Source organism: Narcine bancroftii, chromosome 3 (genome assembly GCF_036971445.1).
Source record: "Narcine bancroftii isolate sNarBan1 chromosome 3, sNarBan1.hap1, whole genome shotgun sequence".
NCBI lineage: Eukaryota > Metazoa > Chordata > Chondrichthyes > Torpediniformes > Narcinidae > Narcine > Narcine bancroftii.
Genome location: NC_091471.1, coordinates 37569804 through 37596895, shown reverse-complemented (window position 1 = coordinate 37596895; position 27092 = coordinate 37569804). Strand labels below are relative to the sequence as shown.

Here is a 27092-nt window from a genome sequence, read left to right as displayed (position 1 = left end):
TTTGAAAATGTGTGACCAAGTGGTTTAATCGTTAAAATGGTGTTTAATAAAACTGCAGCAAAGTCAGCATCGAGACTTTCTTGTTTCATGCCAATTGCTATCCTGAGGATGGAAAAAAAATGTGTATCTATGTATTTGGATAAATATTTTTACTGTACATTTTGGTGATGTTTGTTGGGAGTGATAATTAGTTGACCTTAATTAATGAAGCCAGCTCTTGCAAAGATTGCATTGAACAGAATGAGCCTAAGCACAGAAATCTTTATGCCAGAAAAAATGTACCTTTCACTGCTTCCTATTCCTTGTCCTAAAGCAGCTCCCCATGCTTTCCTGTTCTGTGAATACTTGTAGTATACAAAATCTTGTCATTTTGTATGTGAAGAGTCTAATGAAACATTGCCAGTGGGTTCACAGAGAACACTCAGCTGCATCACTGACAACAACCATAAATGTTTCCATTCTGTTTCCTGACTTTACTGCAGATCAAGTTGTCCCATCTTCCATCAAAGCCTAAGGAGTAATGGTGGAAGTGACGTTTCCAATTTTTAATACCTCTTTAATGAAAAGATCAAGGTTCTTACATTTTGGAAACTCAACTGACACCTATTGAGATCAACATTACGTCTGAATCTTCAACAATTCAAAGCTACTCAACAATTAATCATAAAGTCATAAACTTTCATATAGACCCCCTAGAATGACACATGGTATTAATGGATTAGTTATTCTGTGTACCTTGATAAGTTTTGAAACATACACCCCAAGACTACATAATTTATGCATTTATTATTTGTAATATAAAATAATATAAAATGTACTCTGATGTTTATAAAGTGGGTAACTGTGTGTTGTGAATCAGATGAAATAATTCTTTGAATTTTTTTATATATTGAATCTGGTTTTTGACAGAGGAGAGTCATAACTAACAGGCGATACTGTGCATTTTGAGAAATTGATCACACAGACCAAAAACTATGAACGTTAGTGATCCATGGTAATACTAAAGCATAGGGTTTTAATGAACTGCCATGCTGTGTTGTTTAAATCTTCCATGAGCATAGTCTGCATACAGATTGAGAATACAGTTCCTTCAAACAGTTCTGATATTTCAGTTCACGACATTCAGATGAGATGTTTTCCCTTTAGATGACATGCAATAGAAATGAAGCAGCTTTCAATGCCCAGATTTAGAAGGGGCCACAGGAGCCTTACTTTTGCAGATTTTGCATTTTCTTCTTTGTTGCCAAGACTAAATCACCATAAAGGTTCATTATGATCTAGAATTTAAAAGAAAAACACATTTTAACATCAAGTTAATATTTAAATTTGCTCTTGTGAAAATTACCAAGTAAACTGTAGTGTGGACAGGATTTAATCTTTTTTTAAAAAACTTTATTTAAGATTTTCAAATTACATAAAAATAATACATAAACCAAAACGCACCAACCCCCCTCCCCCCCCCCCCCCCCCACTCAGCCAGCCTGGCATGGGGAACTAAAAAAATCATATAAAATAATTACAAACTTAAACAATACAATATTTTAAGATATTTCTTACCCATACCCTAATGCCACTGCCATTGCTAAATGAACAAAAACTATCTGAAACTTATCCAACCCCAAACCAGTCAGTGAAACAGTATAAACCCAACAAAAAAAATTTCTGGGTCTAATGGTAATTTAATCTTAAATAAATTTTTCAAAAAGTACTCTGATTTTTTTCCAAAATGGCTCAACTTTATCACAAAACCAGACTGCATGTAAAAATGTTCCAGTGTGTAGTCCACATCTAAACCATAAATCTGAATTACTAAATCCATATTTCTTCAGTTTCTCAGGAGTCAAATACAATTGGTGTAAAAAATTATAATTAACTAAACTATATCTTACATTAAGCATTTTAGTTACCCCTTCATGACACATAACCTCCCAATCCTCCTGAGGTATATCATAAGATAAATCACTTTCCCATTTATTTCTAGATTTCTCTAAATTCGGTTTATCCATACCATCTTGTAACAACACACACATATCAGAAATAAAACCCTTTTTTAATGTATGAGAAATCAAAAAACTCAAACTTTGTTAATTCAGGTAATTTAATTTCCTTTCCATAATTATCTCTTATCAAAGCTTGATACACAAACATAGAATTAAATGGTATTCCAAATTTTTCTCTAAGTCAATTAAAAGAAAGAAACTGTCCTTCTTCAAAGCAATCCTGAAACAATTTTATCCCCTCAGAATGCCATACCTATTATTTATTGAAAAAGGAATAATCTTATTTTGATATAACGGAGTTTGAATTGATAACATAATCCTTTTACCTATAACAGAATTCCTTTTATTCCAAACCCCTAATAAATGTTTTAATACTGGCATATTACAGCCCTGTAATAAACAGGGATCCCACTTAAATATAAACTGATGAAGCTGAAGTTCAGAAATACAAGCTAATTTGACTTTAACCCAGCTAGGGGGGGTGTGTAATATCCCTCTATTCTATTAACAAACTTTAACAAACTTCAATTGTGCAGCTTCATAATAATTTTGAAAATGAGGTAATTGAAGTCCTCCTAAAGCACATTTCCATGTCAATTTCTGTAACGCTACTCTCGCTAACTTTCCCTTCCATAAAATTTTCATATCTTGAAAAAACACTTTTGGGAGTGAACATGGAATTGACTGAAATAAATATTGAATAAGTGGAAAAATATTCACCTTAATACAATTTACCCGACCTATCAATGTTAATGGAAGATCTTCCACTTAATCAAATCCATCTTAATCTTTTTCAATAACGGTACATAATTGAGTTTATATAAAGATTGATAATTCACATCCACAATTACTCATAAATATTTAATTTTATCAGACCATCATAATTTTGTAATCTGTTTACACTCATCATAATTCCCATCCAAGATTGGTAATATTTCACTTTTATCCCAATTTACTTTATACCCAGATAACACACCAAATTGCTCCAAGCATTTTTGTAAATGCTTCAAAGATTGTTCTGGATGTGTCAAATAAATCAATACATTATCAGCAAATAAAATAATCATCATCTGCAATTTTTATCCCTTTAATATTATCATTTTGTATAATTGCTTGAGCTAATGCTTCAATGACCAATGCAACAAGGCTGGTGACAATGGACAACCTTGATGTGTTAATCATGCTAAATTAAATGGCAAAGGAGTTTGGCCATTCATCACCACCCTAGCAACTGGATTTTTATATCTGTGAAACATGGTGGTGGGGGTGTAATGGCTTGGGCATGTATGGCTGCCACAGGTACTTACCTTCATTGATGATGTAACTGGTGATGGCAGTAGCAAAATGTATTCTGAGGTGTGTAGAAACATCTTATCTGCTCACATTCGAGCAAATGCCTCCAATCTCATTGGATGGTGTTTTATTCTCCAGCAAGACAATGATCCCAAACATAGTGCTAAAGCAACAAAGGAGTTTTTCAAAGCTAAAATTGGAAAATTCTTGAATGACCAAGTCAGTCACCTGATCTAAATCCACTTGAGCATGCCTTCCATATGCTGAAGAGAAAACTTAAGGGGAAAAGCCCCCAAAACAAGCAGGAGCTGAAGGTGGTTGCAGTAATGGACTGACAGAGCATCACCAGAGTAAATATTCAGCACCTGGTGATGTCTATGAATCACAGACTTCAAACAGTCATTACATGCAATGGATATGCAACAAGGTACTAAACATAACTTAAGTTAAAACACACAATGCTAGAGAAACTCAGCAGGTCAAACTATATAGCAAAGGTAAAAATACATAACCAACGTTTCGGGCTTGAGCCCTTCATCAAGGTACAGAAAAATGTTGGCAGGCAAATGAACAAAAGAGTAAGGGGGAGGTTTGGACATAAAGACAGGAGGTGATGGGTGGAGAATGAAGGGAGAGGGCAAGGGAAGGAGGGGTGGCTGGGTGACGGAGGGGGGAGGGAGGGAGGAGAACTGGAAAGTGGGAGGGGAGGAAGGAAGGGAAGAGGAAAGCAGGTTAGCAGAAACCATAAAAGTCAATGTTAATGATGGAGAGTGCCCAGACAGAAAATCAGGCGTTGTTCCTCCAATATGCAGGTAGTTTTGGTAGGTTAGTACACAAGGCAATGGAGAGACATGTGAGAATGGGAGTGTGACATAGAACTGAAATGGTTGGCCACTAGAAGGTCTCTGTCAGTGGTGCAGATGGAGTGAAAGTGCTCAGCGAAGCAATCTCCCAATCTGTGCCCATCTCTCCGATGTGGAGGAAACCACAAAGGGAGCACTGGATACAGTAGATCAGTCCTGCAGGTAGGGAAATGAAGTGTAGCTTTACTTGAAAGGCCTGTTTGGGCCCCTGGTCCTTGGTGAGGGAGGAGGGGCGGACACAAGTGTTGCAGCTCTTGTGGGCACAGGGGACAGTGCAAGGGTGGGGAGAGGGGAGGGAGGGAGGCGGAGAGGAGATTGGTGGGGAGGGATGAGTCCACGAAGGAGTCACAGAGAGAGCAGTCCCTACGGAAGACAGAGAAGGGAGGATAGGGGAAGATGTGTCTGGTAGTGGGATCCTGTTGTAAATGCTAGAAATTTCAAAGGATAATGTGTTGGATGCGGAGGCTGCTGGAGTATGGGGGGATTCTATGTTTGTTGCATGTGGGGGCAGAGGAGGCCGGGGCAGAGGAGGCCAGGGCAGATGAGCAGGAAATGGAGGAGATGCAGATGAGGGCTGAATTGATAGTGGTGGAGGGGAGGCCACGTTTGTGGAAGAAGATGCCTCCGCATCCAACTTAATCCCCATTTTTTTCAGGAAGCAAACCTTTTGAAAAAAATTGTTGTCCAGTATAATTTGTACAAATATATACAGGCATTATTGAACTACATTGACCAACAGAGATGAATTTGTAACTAATAATTGGTGAAATAAACATAAGTCCAGGGATCAACTAGTTATTGTCTTCTTCTTTGGCTTGGCTTCGCGGACGAAGATTTATGGAGGGGGTAAAAAGTCCACGTCAGCTGCAGGCTCGTTTGTGGCTGACAAGTCCGATGCGGGACAGGCAGACACGATTGCAGCGGTTGCAAGGGAAAATTGGTTGGTTGGGGTTGGGTGTTGGGTTTTTCCTCCTTTGCCTTTTGTTCGTGAGGTGGGCTCTGCGGTCTTCTTCAAAGGAGGTTGCTGCCCGCCGAACTGTGAGGCGCCAAGATGCACGGTTTGAGGCGTTATCAGCCCACTGGCGGTGGTCAATGTGGCAGGCACCAAGAGATTTCTTTAGGCAGTCCTTGTACCTTTTCTTTGGTGCACCTCTGTCACGGTGGCCAGTGGAGAGCTCGCCATATAACAGGATCTTGGGAAGGCGATGATCCTCCATTCTGGAGACGTGACCCATCCAGCGCAGCTGGATCTTCAGCAGCGTGGACTCGATGCTGTCGACCTCTGCCATCTCGAGTACTTCGACGTTAGGGGTGTAAGCGCTCCAATGGATGTTGAGGATGGAGCGGAGACAACGCTGGTGGAAGCGTTCTAGGAGCCGTAGGTGGTGCCGGTAGATGACCCATGATTCGGAGCCGAACAGGAGTGTGGGTATGACAACGGCTCTGTATACGCTTATCTTTGTGAGGTTTTTCAGTTGGTTGTTTTTCCAGACTCTTTTGTGCAGTCTTCCAAAGGCGCTATTTGCCTTGGCGAGTCTGTTGTCTATCTCATTGTCGATCCTTGCATCTGATGAAATGGTGCAGCCGAGATAGGTAAACTGGTTGACCGTTTTGAGTTTTGTGTGCCCGATGGAGATGTGGGGGGGCTGGTAGTCATGGTGGGGAGCTGGCTGATGGAGGACCTCAGTTTTCTTCAGGCTGACTTCCAGGCCAAACATTTTGGCAGTTTCCACAAAACAGGACGTCAAGCGCTGAAGAGCTGGCAACTAAAGCGGCATCGTCTGCAAAGAGTAGTTTACGGACAAGTTGCTCTTGTGTCTTGGTGTGTATACCTCAGAGACGAACCCTTACTTAGCCAAAATAAAGTAAACATCAAAAGAACATGTCACAACATAAGATGTACAGCACAGAAATAGCCCATCCTTTATGCCCATTTACATTAATACATAAACCCATATTAGTGCTGCATCCTTTGGTGCTTTACCAGTCAAAATGTCTATTAAAGCCTGGTGATTGTATCTGATTTCGCCACCTTCTATGGCGGTTCAAGTTTGTTTATTGTCATCTGTTTTACATAAATAAGGGTGACACGGTTAGTGTAGCAGTTAACACAATGCTATTACAGGGCCAGCAACCCAGGTTCAAATCCGGCTCTGTCTGTAAGGAGTTTGTACGTTCTCCCTGTATCTGCATGGGTTTCCTCTGGGCGCTCTACTTTCCTCCCACCCTTAAAAACTTACGGAGATTGTAGTTAATTGGGGTATTTGAGTGACACAAACTCGTGGCCCGTAAGAGCCACTCAGCCACCACTCTCTGAGTGAAGAAGCTTCCTCTTATATTACTTCTAAAGTTTTGCCCCCTAACCCTTAACTTATGACCCCTTGTTCCAATCTCCCTTACCCTCAAGGGGAAGAGCCTATTTACATCTACTCTATCTATCCCCGTCATAATTTTAAATACCTCTATCAAATCCCCTCTCAACCTTCTACGCTCCAATGAACAAAGTCCCAGTCTACTCAATCTTTCTCCATATTCTAGATACTGCAATCCAGGCAACATTTTAGTAAATCTTCTTTGCACCCTCTCTATATTATTGATATCCTTCCTATAATTTGGAGATTAGAACTGTACACATTACTCCAATCTTGGTCTCACCAATGCCTTACATAAACCACCTTACAAAATTTCTTTAAAATGCAAGAAAAAGTCAAAGTTAAGCAGTATCTTTTCTTCATTGTTCATTGAGGAATCTGATGGCAGAGGGGAAGAAACTGTGCTTGTGCCATCTGAGTGCTCATCTTCAGGCTCCTGTACCTTTTTCCTAATGGTAGCAGTGTGAAAAGAGCATGGCCTGGGTGGTGGGAGTCCTTGAGGATAGAGGCTACTTTCTTAAGACGCTACCTCTTGTAGATGTTCTCATTGGAGTGAAAACTGATGACCATGAGGCCAAGTTAACAACCCTCTTGAGATTTTTCTTTTCCTAAGTGTACTGAGCCTGGCAGTCCTAATTTTTATATCCCTGCACCTCATCCTCGAAGATAGTGTCTCAAAGCTATTGCGGACTAGACGATAAGAGTCCTCACTGGGTGGTGGGAGTCCTCTAAGCCCTCATTAATAGAGGGAGGGGAGGCCCCAGTGATCTTCTCAGTAGTTTTACTCATAATCTGCACTGACCTCCAATGTGATGCTTTGCACTGACTATACCAAACGACGATTCAACCAGCCAGAACACCTTTTATTGTACTCCTGTAGAAGGTCGTTAGGATGATGGCTGCTAGCCTTGGCCTTCTCAACTTCCATAGGAAGTGTAGGCTCTGCTGCATCTTCCCACCTAATGTGGAGATGTTCTTTATATATTGTATATTGTTCTTTAAATGGATGCCACGGAACTTTGTGCTCCCCACTCTCTCTGTGATGGACCTATTGATATGTAGTGAGGAGTTGTCCTTCATCTTTTTGAAGTCCAAAATCAACTCCTTTGTCTTGCCCACGTTGAGACTCAGGTTGCTGTCTTGCACCACTGTGCAAGCTTTTCAACTTTCTCTCTGTAAGCTGACTCATCATTGTTGCCGAGGAGGCCAACTATTTTTGTGGCATCCACTAACCTGATGATTCTGTTTGAGCTAAACCTGGCAGTTCAGTCATTAGCACCGTGAATGATAGCAGACTGAGCACACAGCCCTGAAGTGTGCCGTGCTTCAATCAAGAAGTCCAAGATCCAGTTGCAGAGAGGGGCACTGAGCCCAGTGAGAACAGTTTATCCACCAGCCTCAGAGGTATGATTGTGTTGAACAAGCTGAAGTAAATGAACAGCATGATGCATGAGGCCTTATTCTCTCAGTGGGTCAGGATGGAGTGCAAGATCAGGGTTATTGCATCATCTGTGGATTGGTTTGGCCGATAGACAAACTGGAATGAACCAATGTCATTGGAAAGTGCACTTTGATGCACTTCATTCTCCAGTCCCTTAAAACACATCATGATCGTGAAGGTCGGTGCCACTGAATTGTAGTCATTTAATTTAGACATACAGCATGGTAACAGGCCTTTCAGGCCAACGAGTCCATGCCACCCAAATACCCTGACTAACCTATGACTGTGGAATATTTTATTAAGGGTGGGAGAAAACTGGAGCACTTGGAGGAAACCCACGCAGTCCTGGGGAGAACATACAAACTCCTTACAGCCAGAGCGGGATTCGAACCATGGTCTCTGGTGGTGTAATATGCTAACCGTGCTGCCCCAATGACAGTCCTTGTTAAGAGGCTGGTTATGGTTGGCCCTGACATTTCTTTCTGTGGGGTTACTGCTGCGATATCCTGGAACTACAATGACTGACCTCCAACAACCACAGCACCTTGCTTTCTCTTTAAGTAATGACTTTCAGTTTGCCAGGTCTCTTTGTTGTCACATTCACTCAAATGTCATATTAATGTCAAAACCAGTCACTCTCACCCCTCAAGTCAAGACAACTTTATTTATAGTTCATGCCATGCTCGCACAGTGGGATGAAATGGCGCTTCTCCAGGACCACGGAGCATATTTATATAGGTATAAGTTTGGAAAGTAGTTAACACATTAAAATATTAAGGTATTAAGATATATACACTGAAAGTCTATATGCTCATCTGTACTGGGAGTTCAGGACCCTGATGGCTTGGGGGGGGGGGGAAAGCTGGACATAAGGGCCTGAGTGCTACACTACCTCCTGCCAGATGGCAAAAAGGAAAACAGTTTACATGCGGGATGTGTGGAGTCTTTCACAATGTTTATTGCTTTCTGTCTGCATTGAGTGTAGTAGATGCCTTCCATGGTAGGAAGAGGTTCCCCAATAGTCTTTTCCACTGACTTCACCATCCTCTGCAGGGTCTTGTGGTCTGAGGTGGTACAGCTTCCAAACCAGGTGGTGATGCAATTGCACAGGATGCTCTCAATACATCCTCTGTAGAATGTAGAGAGGATGGAGGGTAGGAGATAGATGTTCCTCAGTCTTCGCAGGAAGTAGAGGTGCTGCTGGGCTTTCTTGGCTATGGAACTGGTGTAAACGGATCAAGTGAGGTTCACCACTAGGTGCACGCCGAAGAACTTGATACTCTTGACAACCTCAACGGTAGAGCCATCAATGGTCAGGTTGTTTGCTCTGCACCAGTTAGTTAGTGTCTGCACTTTTTCTCTGTACGCTGCTTCCTCATTCTTACTGATAAGGCCCGCCACTAACCTGTCATCAGTGATGTGGTTCGAGCTGTGTTTGGCTGCAACCAAATTTTCAGTAATATCATGGGATCACCATCCTCTGCAGATTTCTCTCCAAGCCATATGCCTTCTTGATTTGGAAAAGTTATTGTGTTTCTGCATTGCTCCCTTTTATCAGTGCTGTTATTTTATTTGTCATAGGGCACGAGTGGGGAACAAAAGATATGATAACTGAAAATTTCAATCAGAGATTGTGAAGCAATTGGACATGAGGAAGTTGAATCTTAGCAATTGTTCAGCATGCCTTTAGCAGAAGATCTGTAGGAACTCAGGAGAATCAACAAAAGGAGTGGCTACAGGAATAATCCCAGAATTAAAACTTCAACAATGCACAGAACCAATTTAATTTTACCAGCAGAGGGAGATATTTAGTCTTCCAGTGGAAGCTGAATTCGAACTTCTGCACACTTTCACCAAGAGGATAGGATATAAACTACTGGGGCATTTGTATTTTCAGGTTTCATAAATGAGTCATAATTTTTTTCAGGGACTGCAGGGAAATTAGAAAATTTTGAGGGTATGGGGGTATTTGAAAGGAGAGGATTGTACCTGCTGACCAAATGAAAACATGGGGCATATACAAGTAGAGTGGGGATGAAGGTGCAAAACAAGCACGGAGTGAATCAGGAACACCACAGTGAAGGGGAAGAGTTAAATGAGTATTATACCTCAGCACATTCAAAGTGCTTTTGAATCAATAAACTGTGTAAAAAAAAATGGCAGTCAATCTGTGCAAAAAGCCATAATAAAAATAGCAATGTTTTGATTGTGGCGACCTGCCTAAATCTATAAATAACTAAATATTTTTCAACCAATTTTTTTCTTCATTCACAGACCCTAAATTCTACAGGAAGGGGTGAATCCAGTGAAATGGGATTCACTGGAAGTATGTTGCGCTGATGGCTGGCCCCGCCTGCTGGCTTCACTCCCCACCCCATCTGCTTACATATAAACCCTGGCTTCCTGTCTAAACCCAGAACCCTTCTGAAGGCTACTGTGAAACCCTACCCACAGTTATAAGCTAATAAAGTATTTGTTCTCCCTCCAGTTGTGAGAGTTTTTATTCGCGCTGCACAAACATTATTGCAAACATGGAAAATTTCTATTTACAAGACTATTTCTACTTGAGCTTTTGCCTTTTTAAAATACATCTGTGTAAGAGGTAAGAAACACAGACAAGATTCAAAAGAAAGCTCATCTCTGTCCATAACTGATCACTCCAGGTTTTCTGCTTTTATGTGAGTTTCTTTTAGCAACTGTAATATTTTTCTTTTATAGAGATAAAAACTGTTTGTTGACCAGTCTTTGGCATAGTTCACTTGCCATACTCACACCCAATTTGGCTCAGTCTGACCCCTCACCCCATTTCCCCCCAACCCCATCCCTTTTATCTTACATTTAGTCTCTGTAAACCCAGATACTTACTCCATTGTGTGGCCAGAATACTTACCACAACAGGCACATTCCTCTAGACTTTCAATATATGCTGTCCTATCCAATCTCCTCCAGCTACCACCCTTTGTTTCGTGCCCTGTAATAACTTTGATTTAAAATTCTCATTCTTACTTTTAAACATATCTACAGCCTGGAATGACGGACTCTGAATGAAGAGGCCAGCTGGGCTACCACTTTTAATTTAACATTGACTGCTCAGGCTTCTTGGACAGAAGTAAGATGGGTGAAAGGAGCAGGTAAGTGCCTTTCAAGATGCTTATGAAATGGGAAAACAAATGTTTCCCATGTCTATCAAGTTCGAATGTAATTCTACTGGTAACTGAGTTCACAGAGTTGGTGCCACTGCATTCCTCTCTCTGTCTATCTATGATTGGATAACCCTTACCTTCCAAGATGCAGCCATGCCAGGGTCAGATTCTTTGATGACTGGAGGGATCTGCTCTGTTCATGCCACCAAGTGTAAAATTCTGATGGGGAGGGGATGGTGAGGCCCTAGGCAACTCTGGCCTTTCTAAATGTAATTGGCTGCACCCCTGAATGAACTTAGTGGGTGGTGATAGATCCAGCTCCAGGCTTATCAGTTGTTAATGCTGTCAAATGACCAGCAGCATTAAAGAATGTGATGATAGGATCTAAACAATGTCTATTTTATAGTTCATGCAACAAATTAACGCAGACACATGGAGACATACTATAGAAAGAGGCCCTTCTGCCCACTGTGTCTCTGCTGCCCATCATACCTATCTCTATTGATCCAACTTGTCTATATTGATTATATATCCCTCTGTGCCTGGCTCATTCAGACAAGTAGACCAATAATGAGACTGTTTCCTGTTTCCATCATCTCCTCTGGCTCCTCATTCCAGATATCATCTACACTTTGTGTGAATAATTTACCCTTCAGATCCCCTTTAAACGTTCTCCCTTTCACCTTATATTTATACCCCTCAATTTAGGCACACCTACCATGGAAAACAGACATTGGCTCTTTACTCTTTTTTGTGCCTCTCATAATTTTATATTCCTTTATTGTGTCATGTCAGCCTCCTTTGCTCCAGGATAGACCCAGCCTATCCATTCTCTCCTTATAACTCACATTCTCCAATGAAAGCATCACCCCTTGTAAATCTTTGATACATGGTTTTGAATTTGATGATGTCCTTCAGAACTGCACACAATACTCCAGGTGCATCCTAACCAACCTCTTGTAACATGACATCGCAACTCCTGTACACAATGCCTCAGTGCAAAAGAAGAGAAAGTGAGGTAGTGCCTGAGGTTCATTGTCCATGTCAGAGGGGAAGGAGCTGTTTCTATACCATTGGGTGCTTGTTTTCAGGTTCATGTACCTCCTTGCTCATGGTAGCAGTGAGAAGAGGGCATGGCCTGGGTGGTGAGGGCCCTTGAGGAAAGAGGCTACTTTCTTGATGCACTACCTCTTGTAGATGTCCTTAATGAACTGAAGGCTGGTGCCCATGATGGCGCTGACTGAGTTCACAACTCTCTGTTGCCTTTTCCTGTCCTGTACATTGACAGTGATGCAACCAGTTAAAATGCTCTCCATGGTCCACCTGTAGAAATTGCAGGAGTCTTTAGTGACCTACCAAATCTCCTCAAACTCTTCACGATGCTGCGAGCCTTCTTCGTGATTGCACTGATATGATGCAGCAGGATGGATCTTCAGCAATGTTGACACTGAGGAATTTGAAGTTCTTAATCCTTTCTACTGCTGACCCCCTTAATGGCGATTGGTTTGTGTTCTCCTTATTTCCCCCTCCTGAAGTCCACAATGATTTACTTAGTTTTGCTAATGTTGACTGCAAGGTTGTTATTGTGACACCACTCAATCATCTAACCTATCTCATCCCTGTACATTTCCTGATTGCCGTCTGGGATTCTGCAAATGACCGAGGTATCATCAACAAATTGACAGTTGGCACGTGAATTGTGCTTAGCCAAACAGTTATGGGTGGAGAGTGAGTAGAGCAGTGGGCTAAGCCAAACAGTCATGGGTGGAGAGTGAGTAGAGCAGTGAGCTAAGCCAAACAGTCACGGGTGAAGAGTGAGTAGAGCAGTGGGCTAAGCCAAACAGTCATGGGTGGAGAGTGAGTAGAGCAGTGAGCTAAGCCAAACAATCATGGGTGTAGAGTGATTAGAGCAGTGAGTAGAGCAGTGAGTAGAGCAGTGGGCTAAGCCAAACAGTCATGGGTGTAGAGTGAGTAGAGCAGTGGGCTAAGCCAAACAGTCATGGGTGTAGAGTGAGTAGAACAGTGGGCTAAGCCAAACAGTCATGGGTGGAGAGTGAGTAGAGTAGTGAGTAGAGCAGTGGGCTAAGCCAAACAGTCATGGGTGTCGAGTGAGTAGAGCAGTGAGTAGAGCAGTGAGTAGAGCAGTGGGCTAAGCCAAACAGTCATGGGTGGAGAGTGAGTAGAGAAGTGAGTAGAGCAGTGGGCTAAGCCAAACAGTCATGAGTGAGTAGAGCAGTGGGTAGAGCAGTGGGTAGAGCAGTGGGTAGAGCAGTGAGTAGAGCAGTGAGTAGAGCAGTGAGTAGAGCAGTGAGTAGAGCAGTGGGCTAAGCTCGCATCCTTGAGATGCACCTGTGTTGATTGTCAGTGAGAAGATGCTGTTTCTAATTTGTACTTTCTGTGGTCTACCGATGAGGAACTCAAGGATCCAGTGGCAGGGGGAAGTGCAGTGGCCCAGGTTTTGAAGCTTGCTGACAAGTACTGAGGGTACGATGGTGTTGAAAACTGAGCTGTGGTCGATGAAAAGTAGCCTGGTGTATGTATTGTCTCTATGATCCAGGATAGAGTGAAGAGCCTCTAAGGTTACATCTGCTGAAGCACGATTGTGGTGGTAGGAAAATTATAGTGAGGTCAGATTTTTATTTAGGTACGACTTAATTCTGGTCAGAACCAACCTCTCAAAGCATTTCAACGCAGTAGATGTGAGTGCTACTGGGTGATAGTCAATGAGGCAGCTCACTCTGCCCTTCGTGGGCACCTTCTTGGATTGATGCCCTTTTGAAGCAGGAGGGAATCTCTAACTTTAGCAATGAGCGATTGAAAATATCATGAACACGCCAGATAGTTCGTTGGCACAGATTTTCTGGATGGAAAATATGTATCCACCTTCCTCACCCTTGTCTTCCCAGTTTGATCCTCTCAGGGAACAATGTACTTGCACCATAAGGTTCCTCTGTTCAACAATGCAATGTATATGTTTGGCCCTGTTTCCAATTCCCAAAGTTCATCACTTCACACTTTCCAGTGTTCCATTGCTTTGTACACTTTCCCAGTTGATCTATATCCTGCTATAACACTATTCTGCTTTTGCCTTGTCTTAAAGTCTGTCTCTTTTAATTTTTGAGCAACAAAGTATTATGAAAACATCATGCAGTTGACCCAAAATGGTCATTAGCTTTTTTTTTCTAAAAAATAATTTTTGCTGACCTTTTTATGCCATTCATCAAGGTGGGGCATTAAAATGTTTAAAGCTTCTTAAATAAAAAAACAGCTGAATGGAGACCAATATAAAAGCAACCATTTTTGTCAGGATATAGCCAAGTGTTACGAGTCTGAGCCACGGATATGGGTTGCTCCCCAGGAAACACTGGTACCTTGGTTCATAGCAAAGGAGTGAACTCATTAACAGAGCTCACACAACATATATAAATAGACCCAGTCGAACTAACGAACAGTGGAAAAAAACCAAAACGTCCTGTTGTAATGGATCTGTGTTAATATTAATATTTAGGTTAATGTTAAGCTATATTTATTATAAATATGTATTAGGTTAGTGTGGGTTGATTACAGGTTTATACAGATCACAGTACATTTACAGAGAACCATTGTACTCAGAGAAGAGGTTCATCTTTCAGAGTCGCAGCATCCAGAAAGACCTAAGGGAACTGAAGGAGGTCTTAATTATTCAAGAACTTTGGAGTGTTTGCTTTATTGAAAAGTGAAGTAATGAAGTACTCAAAAAGAACTGCTGAGGGAAGCCATCTGTTTAAATAAAAACAAGTTTATTAGACTTTCCAGTATTGAAAACCATTTAAGCCTCTTAAATAGAGATGAGGTCAGAGTTGTTATGGATATGGAGAAGTTTTCAAAAAGGCAAGAAGTTTTGCAGAAATGAAACTGATAGTTATGTGGTTTCCAAGAATTAGGACTGACCTCATTCAAGATGTAACTGTCATATGATTTGGAGAAATATATTAATGAATTCAGACATTTTTGGGTCAATTTCAGATGTCAAAACCCTGTACCATACACAGGAGTTAGAACCTTTTTGAATTTCAATAACTAGAACAGGTGCTGTTATGTGTTACTCCTAATAAAGGAGGGTCACAGAATAAGTAGATTTCAAAAGCGAAGCCAACTTCTGATTGTCTCTTTAAGATAAAGAAGTCAGTTTCATTGTTTTGGAACACAAATCCCAAAGTCTTCATTCAAAAGAAGAAGATTTAATCCTGGAAAGACAGGACTTGTATTATCCTTTTCACTGGAGATACATTTGTGGCTCATAAGAAGGTTATCTCTCAAGGACAACTCATTGAAAGAATTGTGAGTTTAAAGAGGCCTGAAGATATGATGTTTAAAAGCACTTTATAATTATTATTGAACTGAAAATTTAAGACTTCCAAGCAAGACTGAAATGATGCTGAAGTTTTAAAATCGGCTTTTCACACACACACACACACACACACACACACACACACACACACACACACACACACACACACACACACACACACACACACATACATATAGTGGGGTTAAATTTAGAGATAAGAAATGTTATGCTATTAATAGTTTAATTAAAACTATTAAATTAAAACCCCAAGTCCAAAGCTCGCTGCGCAGCTCAGACGGCAAAGTCCTCCTCAGCGACAAGATCTCCATCCTCAACCGATAGTCAGAATACTTCCAATCTCTTTTCAGTGCCAACCGCTCAGTCCAAGAATCCACCCTGCTCCAGCTCCCTCAACAGCTCTTAAGGCTAGAGCTGGATGAAGTCCTCACCTGGGAAGAGACATATAAGGCAATTGAACAACTGAAAAGTGGCAAAGCAGCAGGTCTGGATGGAATCCCCCCAGAGGTCTGGAAGGCTGGTGGCAAAACTCTGCATGCCAAACTGCATGAGTTTTTCAAGCTCTGCTGGACCAAGGAAAGCTGCCTCAGGACCTTCGTGATGCCATCATCATCACCCTGTACAAAAACAAAGGCGAGAAATCAGACTGCTCAAACTACAGGGGAATCACGCTGCTCTCCATTGCAAGCAAAATCTTCGCTAGGATTCTCCTAAATAGAATAATACCTAGTGTCACCGAAAATGTTCTCCCAGAATCACAGAGCGGCTTTCGCGCAAACAGAGGAACTACTGACATGGTCTTTGCCCTCAGACAGCTCCAAGAAAAGTGCAGAGAACAAAACAAAGGACTCTACATCACCTTTGTTGACCTCACCAAAGCCTTCGACACTGTGAGCAGGAAAGGGCTTTGGCAAATACTAGAGCGCCTCAGATGCCCCCCAAAGTTCCTCAACATAGTTATCCAACTGCACGAAAACCAACAAGGTCGGGTCTGATACAGCAATGAACTCTCTGAACCCTTCTCCATTAACAATGCCGTGAAGCAAGGCTGTGTTCTCGCACCAACCCTCTTTTCAATCTTCTTCAGCATGTTGCTGAAACAAGCCATGAAAGACCTCAACAATGAAGACGCTGTTTACATTCGGTATTGCACGGATGGCAGTCTCTTCAATCTGAGGTGCCTGCAAGCTCACACCAAGACACAAGACCAACTTGTCCGTGAACTACTCTTTGCAGACGATGCTGCTTTAGTTGCCCATTCAGAGCCAGCTCTTCAGCGCTTGATGTCCTCTTTTGCGGAAACTGCCAAAATGTTTGGCCTGGAAGTCAGCCTGAAGAAAACTGAGGTCTTCCCTCAGCCAGCTCCCCATCATGACTACCAGCCTCCCACATCTCCATCAGGCACACAAAACTCAAAATGGTCAGCCAGTTTACCTATCTTGGCTGCACCATTTCATCGGATGCAAGGATCGACAACGAGATAGACAACAGACTCGCCAAGGCAAATAGCGCCTTTGGAAGACTACACAAAAGAGTCTGGAAAAACAACCAACTGAAAAACCTCACAAAGATTAGTGGACATTACCCATCCATAAATCTTCGTTTGCGAAGCCAAGCCAAAGAATTAAAACTATTATTTTGAATTTACCTTTGTCTGGTGAATTTTCCATTGCTGTTCCTTTGTTAGTGCTAACAAAGCCCCTTTAGTCCCTAACAAAATTAAAAGGGCTGTTAGTTCATAACAATGTACAACCTAGGTCTGAGCTCAGGACACATGAGTCTTAGCCACACAACTTATGGCTTCATCATTCATTGTGTATGTACTGTTCATATTAGTCCTCCCCACCTCATAATTATTAAGATTAATATTCATGTGTTAAGTCAGTTCATGAAATAAATTCTTGGACTTAAACACTAGTACCTAAATCAGTGATTTTGAAATGATGATATATGATATATGAGAGTTCATTATCATATTCATTAGGACAATGAACAATGAACAGATGCGCAAAACATTCTTCCTGCTGCCACACAGGTACATAAGATACACCAACTAATGTAGTATAATTAAATTACCAAAATATACAATGAAACAAGAAAAGAGAAAATAAACATAGAAGAATAGATATGTAAATGTTCACAGTTGGAGTTCATACCCAAAAAAAGTGATATTTCAATTGTGCAAACTGATTTTTGGTGGTTCTACTGTCGAGGGTAGTACAAGAAAATTCAAGAGCCTGTTCGCAGTTGGAAATAAAATATCTTGAACCTCAAGGTGCTGTATTTCAGATTTCTGTACCTTCTTCAACAAAATTCAAAAGTTCAGATTTATTGTCAGAGTACATACCTGACATTCTTTTTCCTGCGGGCAAAGCTATTCATCAGTAGTGAAAAAAAACTGTACTCAAGAGAAGGTACATAAACAAAGAGAGAAATGTAAACAAGAAGGAAGTGTGAACAAACTGTGCAATACAGAAAATAAATAGTCAATAATTAATATTTGCAAAAGAAGAGACTTTAAATGTCTGTTGTTGAGGAGTCTGATAGTGGAGGGTAGCAACTGTTCCTGAAACTGGTGACTTAAGTCTTGTGGCACCTCTACCTCTTTTCTGAACCTAGCAGCAAGAATAGAGTGTGTGCTGGATGGTGTGGATCCTTGATGATTGCTCTCTGATGGCAGCGTTCCACCTAGATTTTCTAAATTGTGGGGAGTTTTCCCCGTGATGTACTGGGCTGCCTCCACTACCTTTTTCAGGTGCCCCCATACCAGGCAGTCATGCAGCAGGTCAGCACACTTTTTATTATACATCTGTAGAAATTTGCTAATTTTTTTCAATGTCATATCAGATTTCTGAAAACCACTGCGGAAGTAAGTCTCGTCAAGTTTATTGTCATCTGATTGTACAAGTCTTTCTTTGGCTTCGCTTCGCGGACGAAGATTTATGGAGGGGGTAAAAAGTCCACGTCAGCTGCAGGCTCGTTTGTGGCTGACAAGTCCGATGCGGGACAGGCAGACACGGTTGCAGCGGTTGCAGGGGAAAATGGGTTGGTTGGGGTTGGGTGTTGGGTTTTTCCTCCTTTGCCTTTTGTCAGTGAGGTGGGCTCTGCGGTCTTCTTCAAAGGAGGTTGCTGCCCGCCAAACTGTGAGGCGCCAAGATGCACGGTTTGAGGCGTTATCAGCCCACTGGCGGTGGTCAATGTGGCAGGCACCAAGAGATTTCTTTAGGCAGTCCTTGTACCTTTTCTTTGGTGCACCTGTGTCACGGTGGCCAGTGGAGAGCTCGCCATATAACAGGATCTTGGGAAGGCGATGGTCCTCCATTCTGGAGACGTGACCCATCCAGCGCAGCTGGATCTTCAGCAGCGTGGACTCGATGCTGTCGACCTCTGCCATCTCGAGTACTTCGACGTTAGGGATGAAAGCGCTCCAATGGATGTTGAGGATGGAGCGGAGACAACGCTGGTGGAAGTGTTCTAGGAGCCGTAGGTGGTGCCGGTAGAGGACCCATGATTCGGAGCCGAACAGGAGTGTGGGTATGACAACGGCTCTGTATACGCTTATCTTTGTGAAGTACAACCCAACAAAACAGTGTTTCCGGTCCTTGGTACAAAAACATGTAGACGTACCACCAGTCGTAACGCACATACAAACAAATAATACATATACAGGACAAGCATTATATCTACAATAAACAAATAAATAAATTAACATTGTTTTGTACAAAAGAGAGTCTCGGATGGTTAGTGTGAGCAGTTTCTTTGATTATTCACCATTCTCATTGCCCATGAGAAGAAGTTGTTCCTCAGCCTGGTGGTGTTGGCTCTGATTGTCTTTAATGGTAGCAGCTGAAAGGTGAAGTGTGTTGGGTGGGAGGGGTCCTCAATGATTTTGTGCACTCTCTTCAAACAATGATCACAGTAGATCATATTAATGGGGTTGGGTGGGGGAAAGACTCTCTGCCACTCTTATGGTCCTGTGGATTGACCTCCAATCCATTTCTCTGCAGCAAACATACCATAATGTGATGTAATCAGCCAGGACACTCTTGATAGAGCTCCTACAGAAGAGTGACATAATGGCGGCCAGTAGCCTTGCCTGCTTTAATCTTCTCAGGAAGTGTAGTCCCTGTTATACCTTCCTGACAAGTGAAGAGATGTCGAATGTCACGATAGGTCACTAGTTCAGTGAACAGAGCTGTTGATGTGAGTGATGCATGATCAATTAACCAAAGGACTGAAGTACTGGAACTGAAGGCTTTTATTAGCTAGAGATAGACAGCATCTCTTGAGTTGCTGGCCCACACTGACCCAGAATCAAACTCGGGCCAGGGTTGTGGCTTGACAGCATTATGGGGGATGAAGGGAAGGAGTCATGAACTGGCCAGTGAGAGCAGGGTCAAACATATAAGGACAAGGCATTTACATACATAGTGGTTTCACTACAGAGGTGGAGGGTAAAAACACAAAATGCCGGAGAAGCTCAGCAGGTCAAAAAGTGTCCATTATGTAGCAAAGGCAAAGATACAGAACCGACGTTTCAGACTTGAACCCCTCATCAAAGTGTGGGAAAATGCTGGCAAGCATCCAAACAAAAGAGTAGGAGGGGTGAAGGGGGAGTGGCAAAGGCAGGAGATGATAGGTGGAGAAAAGAGGGAGGGGACAGCAGCAATGGGGGAGGGGGAATGATAGGGCTGGATGGGTGAAAGAACTGTAAGGACAGGAAAGGGGGAGGGGAAAGAAAAGGCAAGCAGGTTTTTTTAAATTTTTTATTTTTCACACTATAAACCATATTGACCAAGATACATACAGACATTTTTCTTCTTAAATATATACAGTGTCGTTTTCTCCCCCTTTTCCCTCCTCCCTTCCCTCCCTCCCTCACCCCCTTCCCCATTTATTTAAAGTTCAATCTATAAGATACATTAAACCCGTTAAACAATGTTGTCACTTAATAAAATAAACAAGAAATTTTACTGAGTCAGTTCTTTTCGTTATCTTCTCCTTCTGTCATTTTAGGTGGTGGAAGTCCGTGGTAGGATTTCTCTATTGTGTTTCATGTATGGCTCCCATATTTGTTCGAATATTGTAATGTTATCTCTTAAATTATATGTTTTTTTTCTAATGGAATACATTTATGCAAGCAGGTTTAATGGAAAGCAGTAAAGTCAATATTCATGCCACATGGCTGGAGAGTGCCCAGACGGAAAATAAGATTTCTCCAATCTGCGGGTGGTCAGGGTGGGACAGAACACAAGGCCATGGACAGACATGTAAGTGCAGGAGTGTGACCCCAGAATTGAAATAGTTGGCCACTGGGAGGTCACTGTGGTTGCCAATGGAGAGGAGGTGCTGAATGAAGTGATCTCCTAGTCTGCGACCAGTCTCTCTGATGTAAAGAATGTGACAAAGGGAGCACTGGATCCAGTAAATCAATCACAAGTGAAAAATTGGTTCACTTGAAAGGGGACTTGTTTGGGGCCTTGGACTGTGGTGAGGGAGATGAGGGCTTAAATGTGGAACCTCCTGCAGACACAGGGAAAGGTGCTGGGGGTGTGATGGGTGGGGAGGGATGAGGGAATCGCAGAGGGAGGTCCCTACAGAAGGCTGAGAGGGGAGGAGAGGAAAAAATGTGTCTGGTGGTGAGATTCTGTTGTAAGTGCTGGAAATTCCAGAAAATTATATTTTGGATGTAGAGGTTGGTAGGGTGGGAGGTGAGGATGAGGGGGATTCTATGTTTGTTGCATCTGGGGGCAGAGGGGGCCAGGGTAGATGAGTGGGAAATGGAGGAGATGCAGGAAAGGCCTGAGTTGATGGTGGTGGAGGGGAAGACATGTTTGTGAAAGAAGGCAGACATTTCATAAGCTCTGGACTGGAAGACCTCATCTTGGTAAAAGATGTGGCAGAGACGGAGAAATTGAGAGAATCCTTGCAGGGGGCAAGGTGTGAAGTAGCTGTGAGAGTTGAAGTGTTTGTAGTATATGTCAGTGGACAGCTTGTCTCCTGAGGTGGAGACAGAGATCCAGGAAGGAGAGAGTGTTATCTGAGATGGACCAGGTGAGTTTGATATCAGGGTGGAAGTTGGACGTGAAGTGGTTTAAGTTAACAAGTTTATCACGGGTGCATGAGGCAGCCCTGATGTAGTCATGGATATACCAGAAGAAGAGTTGGGGGGGGGGGGGGGGGGGATTTGCCTGTGTAGGTTTGCAGCATGAATTGCTCCACAAACCCTACAAACAGGTTGGCATGCAGGTACTCAAGGCTACTTCTTTGATTTGGAGGAAGTGAGATGAGTTGATGGACCAGTTCTGTCAGGCAGAGGAGGGCGATGGTAGATGGTGACTGATTGGGTCTCTGGTCCAGGAAAAAGCCAAGTGCTTTAAGACCTTCTGTATGAGGGATGTTGGTATAAAGGGATTGAACATTCATCGTGAAGATGAGGTGGTCCAGCTCATAGACTCAGAAGTCATTGAGGAGATGGACGGCATTTGAGGTGTCGTGGATGTAGGTGGTGAAGGATTGGACTGGGGAGAAAGGATAGAATCAAGGTAGGATGAAACTATTGGCAAGTTTACTCTCGTAATGCAATTCCTCAACTCTATCCAAACAGACTCTGCTCCACCTGCTTTTATGTCACTCCTTTCAAGGGTCTGAAAATCACTCCTCACTAACAGAACCATCCCACCCCTCTACCCACCTGTTTGTTCTGACAATAGGATATATACACTGGAATATTAATTTCCCAATCCTGACCCTCCTGTAGCCATGTCTCCATTATTCTTATAAAGTCATACCCTCCAGTATGCAATTGAGCTTCAAACTCATCCATTTCTTAACCTCCATGCGTTCATGTATAATACCTTTAGCCTGTTACCCCCCACACCCCTGATACACTTGACCACACTCTCTGATCCCTTTCTGCTCCTTCTGCCCTTTTAATTTCACTGCCTATCTGAACTTTTCCTATTTTCTCTTTCCTATCCATTGCCCTATTACTCAGGTCCCCATGCCCCTGCCAAATTAGTTTAAACCATACCCAACAGCTCTATTAAATCTTCCCAACAGGATATTGGCCCCTTTTGGCTTCAAGTGTAACTCGTCCTTCTTGTAGAGATCATGCCTCCCCCAGAAGAGATTCCAATGGTCTAAGAATCCGAAACCCTGCCTTTTGCATCAGCCCTTCAGCCACACATTCATCCATCTGAACCTTCCATTTTTTCCCCCCACTTGCACTTGGCACAGGTAGCAATCCAGAGATCACCACCCTGGAGGTCCGGTCTCTTAGCTTCCATCCTAACTCACTGTAATCCCTCTTAAGGACCTCCTCCCCTTTTTTATCTATGTCATTGGTACCCACATGTACCAAGACATCAGGGTGCTCACCCTCTCAGAATACTCTGGACCCGATTTGAGATATCTCACACCCTGGCACCTGGGAGGTAACACACCATGCGGGTATATCTATCAGGATCACAGAATCCCTTGTCTGTACCCCTGACAATGGAGTCCCCTATGACCACATCATTCCTCTTCCTTCCCTTCTGCACCACAGTATCAGGCTCATTCCCAATGACCTGGTCACTGTGGCCATCCTCTGTCAAGTCATCCCCTTCAGCAGCATCCAGGCCAAAATCTAGAAAGTAACTACAAATTTCAGTCTTTCAAATTCATTGTTGAACTGTAGGCCTTTGAAATTTGATGCCCAGAATTAATGTTGAACTGATGGGAAGACTGGAGTTGTGACTGCTACAGACCCATGAATTCTCCTTGTCTTGCCTTTGAAGAAATGTCCATCCACATGAGCAGTGGCCATAACACTCATGGTCCTTTGGTAAGCGAGACTCGAACTGGGTGGCCTCCATGAAGCTTCCAAGACTCTGGCACCAGTCTCTCCAAGTAACTTCACTGCTTGTCACTCTCAAAATGAAGCCGTCTCTCCAAGTGACCTTCACTGTTAGTCACAATCAAAATGAAGCACTTTTCTTCCCAAAAAAACCCTCCTGGCACAGGTGAATCCACCAAAAAGGCCCAGTCATTCACAGAGCAGGCTTTGCTCTGAATTCCACAAAAATGGCTGGCCACAAGAGTGGCTTCAAAAAGCTGTTTTCTCTTCAGCTGTCAGAATAGTTCTCCCTTTGCAAAATCACAGGTCCTTGCAAATTTATCGAATCTGGAACAGACTTTGACAAGCCTTCCCTTAGCTCTTCCAATGTATCGAATTGTTGCTGGGCTGTGACTTGTGTGTGTGTGTGTGTGTGTGTGTGTGTGTGTGTGTGTGTGTGTGTGTGTGTGTGTGTGTGTGTGTAATGTTAAATGTTAACTGTGATCATTCAGTCCTTCCTGTCAATACTATCCCTTACTGTGATAATCCCATTTCAATAAACAGGAGTTCATAATATTGCATCAGGAGTACTGCATGCAGTTCTGGTCTCCTTTTTTTTATAGAAGGATGCACTGGCTTTGGAGGCAGTGCAGAGGAGGTTCACCAGGTTGATTCCAGAGATGAGGGGGTTAGCCCATGAGGAGAGATTGAGTCGTCTGGGACTGTAATTTAGAAGAATGAGAGGGGATCTTATAGAAACATGTAAAATTATGAAAGGTATAAATTAGAAAAAGGTAGGTAAGTTGTTTCCATTGATGGGGGTGACTTGAAAGAAGAGGCATAGCCTCAAGATTCAGGGTAATAGATTTAGGATGGAGATGAGGAGAACTGCTTTTCCCAAAGGGTGGTGAATTTATGGAATTTGCTGCCCACTGAAGCAATAAATATATATAAGAAAAGGTTGGATAGATTTTTACAGAGTAGAGGAATTAAGGGATATGGGGGAAAGGCATGTGGGTGGAGCTGAGCCTATCAACAGACCAGCCATGATCTCACTGAGTGGTGGAACAGGCGCGACAGGCCAGATGCATATTTCTGCTCCTATTTCTATGTTCTCAGGGTCTTTCCTTCTTGAAGTCCACAATCAAGCTCCTTGGTTTTGGTGACATTGAATGCAAGTTTGTTCTTAGTACACCATTCAGCCAAGTTTCCAATCTCCCTCCTGTAGGCCTGACTCATTGCCCCTTTTCATAAAACGCATTGCCACAGTATCATCAGAAAATTTGTAGATGGTGTTGTTGTCGTACTGAGACATACAGTCATAGGTGTAAAATGAGGTGAGGGGAAGGTGCTGAGTGCGCAGCCCTGATGGAGATTGTGGAAGAGAGGTTCTTACCAATCCTCATTGATTGTGATCTTGAAATGAATAATCCAGGATGCAATTTCACAGTGGATACAAATGAGAAGAGGATGTAACCAAAGTAATGGAGATCCTTTTTGATGTTGGTGGCCTTCTTGAGGCAGTGCCTTACATAGATGTCTTCATTGGATGGGTGGTTGCTACCTGGGATGGAATTGGTTGATTTGCCACTTTCTGTAGCCTCCTGTGCATTCCTGTGCCCTTGAGTTTCCAAACTAGGTCATAATGCAATCAGTCCGTATACTTTCCACAATATGTCTGTAGATGTTCATTGGCATGCGAATCTAACATAGAGCTTACAAAAGCACAGCATAGCACAATGTCACTCATGATGTCCATATATATATATATGTAAAACTCAAACTCTGCTGTTTGAACTTGATAGATATCCTTCCATACCCTTCATATTCATGTCTATCGAGAAGCCTCTTAAATGCTACCATTGTATCTGCTTCCACCATGGCTCCTAGTAGCCTATTCCAGGTACCTACCACTCTCGGTGTACAATATTTGCATAACGCATCTCCTTAAACCTCCTCTCTCTCACCTTAAACACATGCCCTCTAATGTGTGAAGCTTTTGCTCTGGGAAAGATTCTGACTGTTCACCATATCAATGTTTATTTTCCTACATGTTCAATCTGACCTGTTGTTCCCACCATTTTTTGTCTTTAGATTCATAGCAACTGCAGTGCTTAGATTTTCATTTAGTCAGATATGATGTAAATGCAAAATATAGCAGTTACTGATAATTCTGTTAAAACAGAGGGAGGGAGGGAAGGACAAGGGTAAGGATGGAAGAAGAAAATACGAATTAACATTTCAGGTCTTATTAAATTTAAAATTTAGACTTACAGCACAGGTAACAGGTCCTTCTGGCCCATGAACCTGTACCACACAATTACACAATTAATCTTCAAACCCTGTACGTTTTGAAGTCTGGGAGGAAACTGGAGCACCCAGAGGAAACCCATGCAGACACAGGGAGAGCATATAAACCCCTTAGAGTCAGTGCCAGATTCAAAGTAATATAGTGTTGTGCTAACCACTATACTAATGTAAAGATGGAGATATAGAGAGATCAGAAATTATATTACACACAAAACAATCAGAATGTGGTGAACTGTTGTACACTCATTCATCTGGCTCCGCCCCATTTTGTGACTGCACCCATAGCTCCTCCCTCTTGACCCTGTATAAAAGATGAATGAGTTTATTGTAAATAAAAACCTATTGTTCTTTAACTCCAGTCTTTTGAGTTATTGATAGCGCATCGCATGTTAAAATATACAGTCCAGAAGAATTTCAGATGTAAATAGAGGGAAACAATTAGAATCAAACAGAAATAAATAGTTCCATTGAGAAAGGGGAGATTGAATTGAATTGTCCATTGATGTGTGTACCAAGAAACAATGATTGTATGTGCTATTGTTATTATCACAATGTGGTCACTGGAATCACAGTGGACACAATGAAATAACCACCCAAGGCGTTTTTAGAGTGAATCAAACGGATTTACTCTTCATCCTTTCAAAAGCCCAAATTTGCGCTTGATCCATGCTGATGTCTTCACACACTGACATCACGTGGCCTCCTGGGAGCTGTAGTACCGCCATAGCGCCACTACAACAATACTGTTACTGAGTACAAGTTGTGCAAAATAAAAGTGCTGAATCTCTTGGGATAATGATGTTTATAGGCATTGGGAAGGAGATGTATCTGTGAGATAGGAGGTGATGGAGGAAAGGCCTCCAAAGTAAAGGTCAATGGCACATGAAGATACATGTTAAAGTTATGGCCAGAGGGCACAGAAAGATATGATGATCAGAATAGCATTTCTGCCTCAAAATTTGACCTTTACTTCCCCAATTTATTGGGATCTCCTTCTCACTAAGGAGTTAAATACTGCACCACCTGTAGTGATAGCTTTCTTTTGAATGAGCAATTAAACTCTATCTGAGAGTGAGGCTTATCATTTAAGGTTTGATTGCTGAAAACAATTTAAAACAATGCAGATGACTCACCAATCTCACATTTAAATTGCACACAAGGCATGAAGGCAGTCCAGAAACTGATCAGAAATTGGCCTAGATCAATGACCCAACTGGAAAGAAATTGTCTGTCAATTGGGATTGATGTTTGTTTTGAATGATAAAAAAATTTCATGACAAGGGCATGAAATTACACCATTCTCCATCCAACATTCCTTTTGGAGCATTACTGGGGAATTTATCCAAGTTTGTCAAAGATTGCTTATTCAGTTACTGGCGCATGCTCCACTATCTAATAAGAGTTGTGCCTGATTGCTTACCTCAACACCACTTTCCTTCACAAACTTCACCTGTTTACAGAGAGTGGAGAGCAAGACTGTGATTCCAGTGAAATTATTCCATT

The 27092-nt window shown here is 42.3% G+C and overlaps 1 long non-coding RNA gene across 1 annotated transcript in view; it reads right to left on the bottom strand.

The window, feature by feature from the left end:
• Positions 1-988: 988 nt before the first annotated feature.
• Positions 989-27092, bottom strand: part of LOC138757087 (uncharacterized) — a 44321-nt gene continuing 18217 nt past the window's right edge. The window contains exon 3 of the long non-coding RNA XR_011353330.1: positions 989-1277. This is a non-coding gene — a long non-coding RNA (uncharacterized lncRNA). The remainder of the gene's footprint in view (positions 1278-27092) is intronic.